General features: G+C 39.9%; 1 long non-coding RNA gene across 2 annotated transcripts in view; it reads right to left on the reverse strand.

Annotated features, from left to right (window-relative positions):
• The window catches only part of LOC147571728 (uncharacterized), a 62,386-nt gene extending 48,353 nt beyond the window's left edge, over window positions 1-14,033 (reverse strand). Inside the window, exon 1 of one of the 2 annotated variants that reach the window (XR_015247101.1) lies at window positions 13,476-14,033. This is a non-coding gene — a long non-coding RNA (uncharacterized LOC147571728). Of the gene's footprint in view, window positions 1-6,548; window positions 6,820-13,475 lie in introns of those variants that run through there. The other variant, XR_015247102.1, reaches the window with a different exon arrangement.
• Window positions 14,034-14,309: the final 276 nt, after the last annotated feature.

Consider the following 14,309-nt stretch of genomic DNA (forward strand, 5'->3'; position numbering starts at 1 on the left):
AGAGGGACTCTGAGTGGAACAGAGAGACCAAAAGTGACAAAAGGGAGGTAGAAAACACAAATCCAGTGAAAACGAATATTTCTGTAAAAAATCAGTCGAGGAACTCACAAAAATGGATATAAAATATAATAACGTACCAAAACACAGTAGGGAGGAGAAAATAATGGGTTCAAAGGTAAATGACCATCAACTGAATACAAACGGCTAAAAGCAAAGAAATTATGTAAAAACTTAATGGTCACCATATATCAAAAACCACCCATAAATATTCAGAGAATAAGTAGAAAGAAAATATATCACTAAAGTAAATCAGGAAAACAAGAAAGGATCGAGAAAATCATGAAAAACCACAACAAAACAGGTAATAAAATGGCAATACATACATACAAATCAATAATTACTTTGAATGTAAATGGAATGAATGCTCCAATAAAAAGACATAGGGTGTAAAAATGGATGAAAAAACAAAACAGATTTATATGCTGTCTACAAGTGACCCATTTTAGACCTCAAGACACCTACAGAATGAAAACGAGAGGATGTCGAGAAACATCATGCAAATGAATGTCAAAAGAAAGCTGGGGTAGCAATGCTTGTATCAGAGGGAAAAAAACAGAATGGACTCAAATAAAATGACAAATGAGAGAGGAGAAATCATAACCAACACCTCAGAAATACAAACAACCATAAGATAATATTATGAAAACTTGTAAGTCAAAACTTTGGACAATTTACAAGAAATAGATAAATTCCTAGAAACATAGAAGTTACATAAACTGAAACAGAAATAGAAAACATGAACAGAACAACAGCCAGCAAGCAAATTGAGTCAGAAATCAAAAAACTCTCAACAATCAAAAGTCTAGGACCAGATGACTTCACAGGTGAACTCTACCAAACAGTTAAAACAGGGTTAAGACCTCATCTTCTTAAGCTAGTCCAAAATATAAAAAATGATGGAAAACTTCCAAATTCATTCTATGAGGCCAGCATTACCCTGATACCAAAACCAGAACAAGAGCCCACTAAAAAAGAGAACTCCACACCAATATCCTTGATGAGCATGGATGCAAAAATTCTGAATCAAATACTACCAACCAAATTCAAAAATACCTTAAGAAAATAATTCACCACAATTAAGTGGATTTGTTCCCAAGCTGCAAGGTGGTTCCATGTTCACAAATCAATCACTGTGATGCATTACATAACTGGGAGAAAGGATAAGAACCATATGATCGGGGCTCCTGGGTGGCTCATTCCTTGAAGCATCCGACATTGGCTCAAGTCATGACCATATGGTTTATGATTCAAGCCCTGTGTTGGGCTCTCTGCTGAAAGCTCAGAGCCTGGAGCCTGATTCAAATTCTGTGTTTGCCTCTCTCTCTGCCCCTACCCCACTCACATTCTGTCTCTTTCAAAAATGAATAAACATTTCAAAAAAACCCCCACACATACGGTCATATCAATACATGGAGAAAAAAGCATTTGACAAAGTACAACATCCATTCATGATTATAACCCCCTCAAGTAGGTTTACAGGGAACATACCTCAATGTAATAAAAGTTATCTGTGAAACCCCCGCCGTTAACATCATCCTTAGTGGGGAAAATCTGAGAGCTTCTCCTCTAAGGTCAGGAAGAAGACAAAGATGTTTACTCTCACCACTTTTCATAAATGTAGTACTGGAACTCCAAGCCACAGCAATCACACAAAACAAAACAAAACAAAACAAAACAAAACAAAACAAATCCAAATCTGGAAGAAGTGAAACTTTCACACTTTGCAGATTACATGACACTATGTATAGAAAACCCTAAAGAGTCCACCGAATAACTGCCAGAACTGATCACTGAATTCAGCAATGTCAGAGGATACAAAATCATTGTACAGAAACCTGTTGCATTTCTAGACAACAATCATGAAGCAGTAGAAAGAGAAATTAAGAAAACAGTCCCATTTACAGTGCACACCAAATAATAAGACGTCTATGAATAAATCTAACCAAAGTGGTGAGTGACCTATACTCTGAAAACTATAAAACAGTGATGAAGGAAATTCAAGATGACACAAAGAAATGGAAGGACATTCCATGCTCATGGATTGGAAGTACAAATATTGTGAAAATGTCTATACTTCCCAAAGCAATTGACACAATTAATGCAATCTCCATCAAAATACCAACAGCATTTTTCATAGAACTCGAACAGTCCTAAAATGTGTATGGAACTACAAAAGACCCCAATCTTCAGAGTAAACATCCTTTAGGTGAAGTGATAATTAAGGATGGCATGATGCCTCTGGATCTTCTGCTCCAAAACACGTTAACTCTGGCCTAAGCGTATGAACAAACGTTAGACGTATCCCACCCAGGGATCATTCTACAAAATACATTCTACAGACGTACCCTCAAAACTTTGCAGATTATGAAAAATATGGAAAATCTAAAAATCGTCACGACCAGGTGGAGCCTAAGGAGACAGGATGACTGAATGTAATGTGCCAGCTGGGATGAATCTGGAACAGAAGAGGTTAAAACCGAAGAAATCTGAGTAAACATATAAATTTTAGTTAATACTACCATATCTCTTCGGGATATTGATTGTGATAATGTACCAACTCACAGGCCATCAAGAGTCAGAAAACAGTCTGATGTATGTGGAGACTCAGTACTATCTTCCCAATTTTTTTGGTAACTAGAAAACCATCATAAATGAAAAGATTATTAGTAATCATGGTTTTATTTTTTCAACACATAATATTATAAAACTGGTTCTAGTATAAGTTACTAGTGATTGACATTTACCTATTCTTGTTGTTCTTACTATTGTTTAATTTAAATAATAGCATTCATGTTACAGAAAACCGAATGCACAATGATGTACAATCCATAGAAACATCTACTTTACATATTTTAAGATAACATATATATATACACCACTGTATCATGTGGTATGTATATTAAGTGTTTTTCTGATCTTGAATGATCATGTCATTGAGTGGCTTTCCATAAAGGTGGTTATCCTAGATAATAAATGATACTCAGATTTTACAGGATGTACTTCACATCATGCTCGAACATTTTCAAAAAAAAAAAAGTGTACAAACGGCCAGATGAATCATTGTGACTGGCTCACTTATTCTAAAGAATCCTTGCTTTAACATTTTCATGCATATTTTTAGCAAGAATACAACAGAATCAAATATTTCCAAATCAGAGATATTCAAAGACTGGAAGAAAGATAGGGAGTTCAAGGGGTTTCAGAAGGAAAAGATGTGACTATGAAGTGGCAGTCACAGGCAAGCAACTTTCTCTGGGCCACTTTGACAGGTTTGCATGAGGATATGTGACTTGCCAAGGGATAAGACCCAGAAGTACAAGAGGGAAAGACAACACTTTAGGAAGAGGTGACTTGGAAAGGGTGCTTCTGTGCCTACGTGGTGGCTCAGCAACCTGGCTGGGGGTCCCTGGGTCAAAGATTTCAAAAGTCCAGCAGTAACTTAGACTCACAAAGATCTTAGTAACGTATCAAAGTAACTTAGACCCACAAAGATCTTAGAGCCACAGAGTTGATCTTCATCTATGATTAGGAGATGGTCATAGTTTCCCAGGATATGAAAATCGGGCTGGCAGTAGGTGGCTAAATATTATTTAGGGCTATATTTCTAATAAAAAATGAATGTGTAAAAATTTGGGTTTGGAACGTTAAGAAAAATCATAGGCCCCACATCACCAAACCTAGTTTCATCCCTGCAGGAATGTAACCTTTAACCAGTCAACATAATTGCCTAGTCAGTGCTAGAAATTTTACTGATAGACCACTGCCATCACCCTCAGGGAGACAATCTTGCCTAAATAAGGTATTCCATGCCACTAATTTTTTAATTTTTAATTTAAGTTTATTTATTTTGAGAGAAACAGAGAGCACATGCAAGGGAGGGACAGGGAGAGAGGGAGAGAGAGAATCCCATGACAACGAGTTTATGATCTGAGCCACTATCAAGAGTCAGACACTTAACCAAGCTATCCAAGCACCCCAAGAATATGGGCTTTCAAAGGTTAGCAGTCTTGGCTGGGACACATCCCTAAGGGCACTGGCCTACTCCTGGAGAGAAGGCAGCAAACTACTTGCAGGCATATGGCATGGAAACAGTTTATCTGTACAATGCCTGGTGCACACAGTGGGCAGATTATATACTCATCTTGCGGAGCATCCCTGAGAGGCAGTGGTCAGAAGAGGGGACAAAGGATCTGGGACAGAGGAGCTGGGTGACGCCATTTCCCTCCTCTGCTCCCCAGCATAAACACAGAGCCACCTGCTGGAAACAAGGCAATTCCCACACTGACTGCCTAACCTGCTTAGATCAAAGACCACACCCTGTGCTCTGGCAAGACTGGCCTTCCAGGTCAAGCTTGCCTCCATCCCAATGGAGCTGGCCCCTTCCCCAGAAGACCAGCAGAAGCCCCTGACCACAGCACCTCTCTTGACCAGACAGTTGTCCAGGGCTTCACTTCTAGTGGCAGTCGTTCCAAGTCTCATTTAACAAGCAGATCAGAACAGACCTAGATAAAACTCACCACGTTCCGCCCAAGGACCATACATTGCCCATACGACTGGCCTGAAGGATAGTGCAGCCAGAACACAAAACAGTGCACGCAACACACACCACAGACACTCCCTGATGTGCCCGGCCCTGGACACTAGATGACATCCTCTTCATAAAGCCATTTATCTCACAGGCAGGTAACCTAAGGAGCTTTTGGAACACAGAGAAGGCAAATACTCAGCCAAAATGCCAAGACAAGAGGAATGCATCCCAAATGAAGGAACAAGATAAGGTTATGGCCAGAAAATGGAAGGAACACTTCCAAACTCATTCTATGAGGCCGGCATGGCCTTGACTCCAAACTGCACAAAGACCCCACTAAAAAGGAAAACTACAGACCAATTTCCCTGATGAACCTGGATGCAAACATTCTCAACAAAAATTAGCACACTGGATCCAACAACACAGAAAAAGAATTCATCCCCACAATGAGGTGGGATTTATTCCTGGGATGCACAACTGATTCAATGTCTGCTAATCAACTGATGGGATACATCACATTGATAAAAGAAAGGATAAGGACCACATGATCCTCTCAACAGATGCAGAAAAAGCATTTGACCAAATACAGAATCCTCTCTTGATGGGAAAAGAAAACCCTCATGAAAGGAGGGATAGAAGGATCGTGCCTCAACAGCATAAAGTCCAGATACGAAAGTCCCACAGCCAATATCATCTTCAATGGGGAAAAGCTGAGAGCTTTACCCCTAATGTTAGGAACACGACAGGGATGTGCACTCTGGCCACTGTTATTCAACATACTGTTGGAAGTCCTAGCCTCAGCAATCAGACAACAAAAAGAATACAAGGTGTCCAAATTGGCAAGGAGGGGTCAAACTTTCCCTCCTCGCAGACGTGATACTCTCCGTGGAAAATCCACAAGACTCCACCAAGAAACTTCTAGGACTCATACAGGAATTCAGGAAAGCCTCCGTATATAAAATCAATATGCGGAATTTGATTGCATTTCTATATGCCAATAATGAAGCAACAGAAAGAGAAATCAAGGAATTGATCTCATTTACAATTGCACTGAAAACCATAAAATACCTAGGGATCAACCTAACCAAAGAGGTAAAAGACCAGTACACTCAAAAGAATAGAGGGGTGCCTGGGTGGCTCAGTCGGTTAAGCACCAACGTCACCTCAGGTCATTATTCCCCAGTTTGTGGGTTCAAGCCCCACATTGGGTTCTGTGCGAACAGCTTGGAGCCTGGAGCCTGTTTCAGATTCTGTGTCTCCCTCTTCTCTCTACCCCTCCCCTGCTCATGCGCTCTCTCTCTCTCTCTCTCTTGCTCTCTCTCTCAAAAATAAACATTAACAAAATTAAAAGAAAAAACAACAGAACATCTATGAAAGAAATTGAAGACAGAAAAAGAAAATGGAAAAAAATGGAAAAACATTCCATGCTCATGGATTGGAAGAACAAATACTGATAAAATGTCAATACTACCCAAAGCTATCGACACATTCAATGCAATCCCAATCAAAATTGCACCAGCATTCTTCTCGAAGCTAGAACAAGCAATCCTAAAATTTGTATGGAACCACAAAAGACCCTGAATAGCCAAAGTAATCTTGAAGAAGAAGACCAAAGTGGGAGCCATCACAATTCTGGACTTTATCGTGTATTACAATTCTGTAATCATCAAGACAGTATGGTACGGGCACAAAAACAGACACAGAGATCAATGGAACAGAATAGGGAACCCAGAAGTGGACCCTCAAACATATGGCCGACTCATCTGTGAGAAAGCAGGGAAGAATATCCAATGGACAAAAAGAGTCTCTTCAGCAAATGGTACTGGGAAAACTGGAGAGTGAGAAGAATGAACCTGGACCATGTTCTGAAACCATACACACACAACCTCAAAATGGATGAAAGATCTAAATGTAAGACAGGAAACCATCCAAATCCTAGACGAGAAAACAGGCAACCTACCTCTTTGATCCTGGCCACAGCAACTTCTTGCTTGTCATGTCCCCAAAAGCAAGGGAAACAAAAACAAAAATGAACTATTGGGACCTCAAGATAAAAAGCTTCTGCACAGCAGAGGACACAATCAGCAAAACTAAAAGGCAGCTGAATGGAATGGGAGGAGATATTTGCAAGTGACATATCACATAAAGGGTTAATATCCAAAATCTATAAAGAATTATCAAACTCAACACCCAAAAACCAAAGAAGCCAATGAAGAAATGGGCAAAAGACATGAAGAGGCACTTTAACAAAGAAGACATCCAGATTGGTCACACATGAAAAGTTGCTCAACCTCAGTCGTCATCACGGAAATACAAATCAAAACCACAAGGAGATATCCCCTCGGACCTATCAGAATGGCTGAAATTAACACCTCAGGCAACGACACGTGCTGGCAAGGATGCAGAGAAAGGGAACCCTTTTGCAACGCTGGTGGGAATGCAAACTGGTGTAGCCACTCTGGACAATAGTATGGAGATTTATCACAAAAACTAAAAACAGAACTCCACAATGACCCAGCAATTGCACTACTAGGTATTTATCCAAGGGATACACAAACGCTGACTCAAAGTGGCACATGCACTCCAATGTTTACAGAAGCATTACCAAAAAAAGCTAAATTATGCAAAGAGCCCAAATGACCACTGACTGATGAATGGATGAGGAAGATGTGGTATACTGATACAATGGAATATTACTCGGCGATCAAAAAGAATGAAATCTTGCTATTCGCAACAACATGGATGGAACCGAACTCTATTATGCTAAGCAAAATATGTCAGAGAAAGACACACATCATATGATATCTCTCGTCTGTGGAATTTAAGAAATAAAACTGATAAACATAGTGAGAGGAAAGCAGAAATAAGACACACAGACGGAATCAAACGATAAGAGACTCTTAAATATAGAGAACGAATGCAGGGTTCCTGGAGGGCTAGTGAATAGGGGAATGGGCTAAATGGGTGATGGGCATGAAGGGGGGCACTTGGGATGAGGACTGGGTATTTTTTGTACTTGATGGATCACTAAATTCTACTCCTGAAACTGGATTCCACTAGAAGATAACTAACTTGGGCTTAAATTTAAAAATAAATAAATAAATATTAAAAATAAATACATAAATGTAATACCAGTCAAAAGAAAAGAATATTTAAATCAGACTCTTTGAGTGGAAATGAAAGACCAAAAGTCATACAGACAACAAAGGATCAGAGAAAACATCAAGGAACAATGGCAAAACAACTAATAAAATGGCACTAAATATATATCTATCAATAATTGCCCTGAATGTAAATGGACTAAATGCTCCAATCAAAAGACATTGGGTAGGGTGTCAGAATAGACAAGAGAAAAAAAAGCAAGCAAGCAAGCAAGCAAACAAACAAACACACAACAAGACCTATCTAGATGCTGCCTACAAAGCCTTATTTGGACCTACACTCATCTGCAGACTTAAAGGGAGGGAATGAAGAAATATTTCTCATGCCAACAACGTCAAAAGAAAGCCAGTAGCAATACTTCTATCAGGCAAAATAAACTCTAAAACCAAGACTGCATTTTTGTACCCTTTGGATAAATACCTAATAGTGAAATTGCATGCACCCAATATTTATACCAGCATTATCAACAATAGCCAAACTATGGAGAAAGCCCAAATGTCCATCAACCGATGAAGGTATAAAGGAGGTGTGGGGTAGGTGTGTGTGTGTATATATATGTATACACATACATACATATATATGTATATACATACGTATATGTAATGCATACATACATAAAATGGGATATTACTCAGCCATCAAAAAGAATGAAATGTTGCCAATTGCAATGATGTGAATAGAGCCAGAATGTATTGTGCTAAGTGAAATACGTCAAACAGAGAAAGACAAATATATGATTTCACTCATGTGGAATTTAAGAAACAAAACAGATGAAAACATGGGAAGGGGCAGTAAAAGAGAAGAGTGGTAACAAACCATATGAGTCTCTTAATGATAGAGCAAAAACTGAGGGTTGATGGAGGAAGATGGGTGAGGGATGGGTATGAAGGAGGGCACTTGTTGTGATGAGCACTGGGCATTGTATGTAACTGATGAATCACTAAATTCTACTCCCGAAACCAATCACGCACTGTACGTCAACTAAAGCTTAAATTAAAAAAAATAAAGCTGTAACAAGAGATGAAGACGGACACAATCTCATAATAAAGGGGAAACCAAACAAGAAGATCCAACGATTGTAAATTTTTATGCACCCAACATATAATCACTGAATATACAAAACAATTAACAACAAATGTAAAGAAACTCATTTATAATAATGCAAGGAGAGTAGAGGACTTTAACATATCACTCACATCAACAGACAGAAAATCAACAAGGAAACAATGGCTTTGAATGATACACTGGACCAGATGGGTTTAACAGATATATTCAGAACACTCCATACTAAAATGGCAGAATACACATTCTTTTCAAGTGCACATGGGACATTCTCCAGAATCGATCACATTCTAGGTCACAAATCAGGCCTCAACAGATACCCAGACAGAGATTAGACCAAGCATCTTTTCTGACCACAAAGCTAGGAAACTTGAAGTCATCCAGAAAGAAAGACAGAAAGACAGGAAGGAAGGAAGGAAGGAAGGAAGGAAGGAAGGAAGGAAGGAAGGAAGGAAGGAAGGAAGGAAGGAAGGAAAGAAGGAAGGAAGGAAGAAAGAAAGAAAGAATAAAGGCCACAAATAAAGGGTGGCTAAACAACATGCTACTAAACGAATGGGTCACCCAGGAAATCAATGAGAAAATACACTGAAACAAATGAAAATGAAAATGAAGATGCACTGGTAAAAAACCTTTGGAATGAGGCAAAAAAGCAGCCTAAGATGGAAGTATATATAGCAATACAAGCCTACCTGACAGAGCAAGAAAAATCTCAAACAATCGAAACTTAACAACCAAAGGAATGAGAAAAAGGACAATGCAAGCCTAAAGACAGCAGAAAGAAGGAAATAATAAACATTAAGGCAGAAATAAGTGATAATAGAAACCAGAAAAACACTAGACCAAATCAGTGAAACCAGGGGCTGGTTCTTTAAAAACAGTAATCACCTTGAAAACCTCCTAGGCAAACTTTTCACAAAGAAGAGAGAAAGGACTCAAATAAAATCACAAATAAGAGAGGAGAAATAACAGTCCACAACACAGAAATACAGTTAGAAGATAATATTAGGGAAAACGATAGGCAACAAATTGGACACTCTGAGAAATATGGATAAATTCCTCGAAACACATAAACTACCAAAACTGAAACAGGAAGATATATAAAATGTGAAACCAGAAAGAAACTGAATCAGTAATTAAAAAAAAAATATCTCGGGGCGCCTGGGTGGCGCAGTCGGTTAAGCGTCCGACTTCAGCCAGGTCACGATCTCGCGGTCCGTGAGTTCGAGCCCCGCGTCGGGCTCTGGGCTGATGGCTCAGAGCCTGGAGCCTGTTTCTGATTCTGTGTCTCCCTCTCTCTCTGCCCCTCCCCCGTTCATGCTCTGTCTCTCTCTGTCCCAAAAATAAATAAAGGTTGAAAAAAAAAATTTTTTTTTAAAAATAAAAAATAAAAAAAAATATCTCCCCCAACACAAGAAGAGTTCAGGGCCAGCCGGCTTCACTGATGAATTCTACCAAACATTTAAAGAAGAGGTGGTATCTATTCTTCTCGAATTATTACAAACAATAAAAAAGAAGGAAAACTTACCAATTCATGTCATCAGGCCATCATTACCCTGATACCAAAACCAGATAAAGACTCTCCTAAAGCAGAGAACTGCAGGGGACCCTGGGTGACTCCGTCGGTTGACTGTCCAACTCTTAACTTCGGATTAGGTCATTATCTTGCAGTTCCTGGGTTCGTGTCCCGCATTGGACCCTGTGCTGACAGTGTGGAGCATGCTCAGGATTCTCTTTCCCATCCCTCTGCCCTCCCTCACCTATATGTACTCTAAGTAAATGAATAAACATTTAAAAATATATTTAGACTTTTTTTTAAATAAAACTGCAGACCAATAGCCTGATGAATATGTATGCAGAAATTCTCATGAAAATGCATTCAAACTAAACTCAGCAATACATTAATAGAATCATTGACCATAATCAACTGGGATAGACTCCTGGGCTGCAAGGGTGGTTCCACATTCACAGATCAACATGATGCACCACAGTAATAGAAGAAAGGAGAAGAACAATATGATGCTTTCCACAGATGCGGGAAAAACATTTGACAAAATGTCACATCCATTCATGATAAAAACCCTCAGCAACATAGATTGAGACTCAACCTACCTGCACATACTAAAGGCCATCTGTGAAAAACCCACAGCTAATCTCATCCTCAATGGGGAAAAACTGAAAGCTTTTCCTCGAAGGTCAGGAACAACGCAGGGATGACCCCTCACACCACTGCTACTCCACATAGTATTGGAAATCCTAGACACAGCAATCAGGCAACAAAAAGAAATAAGAGGCACCAAATCGGCAAGAAAGAAGTGGAACGCTCGCTATTTGTAACTGACATGATGCTCTCTATAAAAAACATGAAAGACCCCCATAAAAATTGCTAGAAGTGATACATGAGTTTCACAAGTCACAATATACAGAAACCAATGTACAGAAATCTATTGCGTTTCTATAGATGAATCACGGATTAACAGAAAGAGAAAGTAAGGAATCAATCCCATTGACAGGTGCAACAAGTACCACAACATACCAGGAATAAACCCAACCAAAGAGGTGAAAGGCCTATACTCTAAAAGCTATGAAACACTGATGAAAGAAATGGAAGAGGACACAAAGAAATGAGAATACATTTCATGTTCATGGATGAGAAGAACAAATATTGTTAAAATGTCTACACTCCTCAAAACAATCTACACATGTAATGCAATCCCCATCACCCTAACAAAACATTTGTCACAGAACTAGAACAAGTAATCCCCAAATTTGTATGGAACGACAAAAGACCCCAGACAGCCAAATAAAACTTGAACAAGAAAAGCAAAGCTGGAGACCTCACAATTCCAGACTTTAGGTTATATTACAAAGCTGTAGTGAGCAGAACAGTATGGCACTGGCAAAAAAAAAAAAAAAAAAAAAAAAAAGAAAGAAAGAAAGAAAGAAAGAAAGAAAGAAAGAAAAAGAAAAACACACAGACACATAAATCAATAGAATGGAAACCCAGAGATGAACTCACATCTATATGGTCAACTAATCCTCAACAAAGCAGGAAAGAATATCCAATAGAAAAAAAAGATAGTCTTGAGGCACATGAGTGGCTCAGTCACGGAAGCGTCTAATTTTGGATTCAGCTCAGGTCATGATCTCAGCATTCATCAGTTTGAAATCCGTGTCAGGCTCTGCACTGACAGTGTAGAGCCTGTGTGGGATTCTTTCTGTCCATTTCTCTCTGCCCCTCTTCTGCATGCTCTCTCTCTCTCTCTCTCAAAAATAAATAAATACACTTAAAAAAAAAACCGTCTCCTCAACATATGGTTTTGGAAAAACTAGACTGCAACTTGCAACACAAAACAAAACAACAACAGACCACTTTCTTAGAACATACACAAAAATAAATCCAACATGGATAAAGACCTACGTGTGAAACCCGAAACCATAAAAATCCCAGAGGATAACACAGGCAGTATCTTCTTTGACAATGGCTGTACACACACCTTTGTTGATATATCTCCTGAGGTAAGGGAAACACAAGCAAAAAGAATGGGACTTCATAAAAATTAAAAGCTTCTGTCACCAAGGAAATAATCAACAAAACTAAAACACAACCTACAGCATGATCATAATTGCAAATGACATCTGATAAAGGGCTTGTGTCCAAAATATATAATTATACACACCCAAAGAATGAGAATTCCAATTAAAAATGGGCAGAGGACACAAATAGATATTTACCCAAAGAAGACATACAGATAGCTAAGAGACACATGAAAAGATGCTCAACAATACTGATCTTCCGGGAAATACAGTTCAAAAGTACAACGAAATAACTCATCACATCTGTCAGAATGACTAAAATCAATGAATGACGAAACCACATGTGTTGCCAAGGATGTGGGGAAAGAGGAAACCTCTTGCACCGTTGGTAGGAATGCAAACTGGTGCAGCCACTCTGGAAAACATCATGGAGAGTCCTCAAAAAATTCAAAATAGAACTACCTTACAATCCAACAATTTCATTACGAGGTATTTACATAGAGAATACAAAAATAATCCTTCAAAGGGATACATGCACCCTGATGTTGACAGCAGCGTTTTCTACAACAGCCAAATTATGGAAACTGCCCAAGTTTCCATCAACTGATGAATAAATTGAGATGTAGTATATGGAATGAAACATTATTTCGCCCGAAAAACATGAAATCTTTTCATTTGCCATGAGGTGGATGAATCGAGAGAATGTTATGCTGGGTGAAATAAGCCTGTCAGAGAAAGACAAATACCAGGTGATTTCACTAACGCCTGGAAATGAAAGAAAACAAAGGGGGCGGGAGGGGGAGGAGACAGAGACAAACAGACTCTTAACTAGAAAACAAACTTAGGGGTTCCACAGTGGGGTGGGGGATGGGTGAAACAGGTGATGGGGATTGAGACATGCACCTGGGATGAGCACCCAGTGAAAGTGGAAGTGTTGCTCTATATTTATACCTGAAACTAATATTACACTCTACTTTACCACCTGGAATTTAAACTAAAATATAACATAAGGTTAATGGCACCTACCTACCAGGTTTTCTGTAGTTTTCAATCACTTCACTAGGTTGGAAAAATAACCGTGAAAATTTATAAAAGCATGTAAGATGTGGGGGACAGTTTGTGCCCTTACCTCGGTCTTTGGTTCCAGCAGGACTCGGAAAGTGGGTCCCAGCTCATTCTTCTAGACGGTCCTGAGACGAATATTTCATGTATTCACATCCTAACTGAAAGCAGCTCCCGGTCTTCTGAATTTCTGTCAGGATTTCTCCCTGGAAACCAGCCTGAATCTGGAGCAAACCATCCACGGCATCCATGATGTGATGTCGTGAGACCCCTCGATCCACGGGTCCTTTAATAAAATACGTCTTGTTCAAATACTGTCCGGGAAAGTGAGGAATGAAACACGGGAACAGCCCACAAAATGCAAGGGCCTGTGCTGCTGACCGACTGGCCAGTGCCCAGGGAAGCCACCCAGGGCCCTCTCCTCCACACTCAGTGCAACAAGGCAGCTTCTCTCTGGCGACTCAGGAGACACCAAGTTGCTGCAAGGCTCCCAAGGTCTCCCCTGGGGAGGGCGGCAGAACCTGCTGGAAACGCAGCTCTGGTCTCTGTCCTCAGGCAAGGGCAGAGGCCCTGAGTGCTCTGGGAGCGACAGAAGCCCTTCCTGCTCTGAGGTGCCCTGGGTCAGAAAAGCCGATGGGGCGCCCTCTGCCGGCAATCACCGTGCATAGAGAGGAGCCCTCCCCCAGGGTTTGTGGTGCTCGCACGCCCTCTGCTGGCCACCATGGGAATTCCCTCAATGTTGAATGCCATGGCCCTCAGCTGAGGGACTGAAGGTGTTCTGGGCAAGTAAGCCTGTTTTCCACATTGGGAGGGGTCTTAGTGACAGGGCCTGGGACACTAAGAAATCTTTTCCTTCCCCTTTCTTGTGAGTGAAGAATGAAACCACATTTATTTATGTAAT

The sequence above is a fragment of the Puma concolor genome, unplaced genomic scaffold, assembly GCF_028749965.1.
Source record: "Puma concolor isolate L17-30 unplaced genomic scaffold, mPumCon1.1.hap2 unalloc_scaffold_102, whole genome shotgun sequence".
NCBI classification, from domain to species: Eukaryota; Metazoa; Chordata; class Mammalia; order Carnivora; family Felidae; genus Puma; species Puma concolor.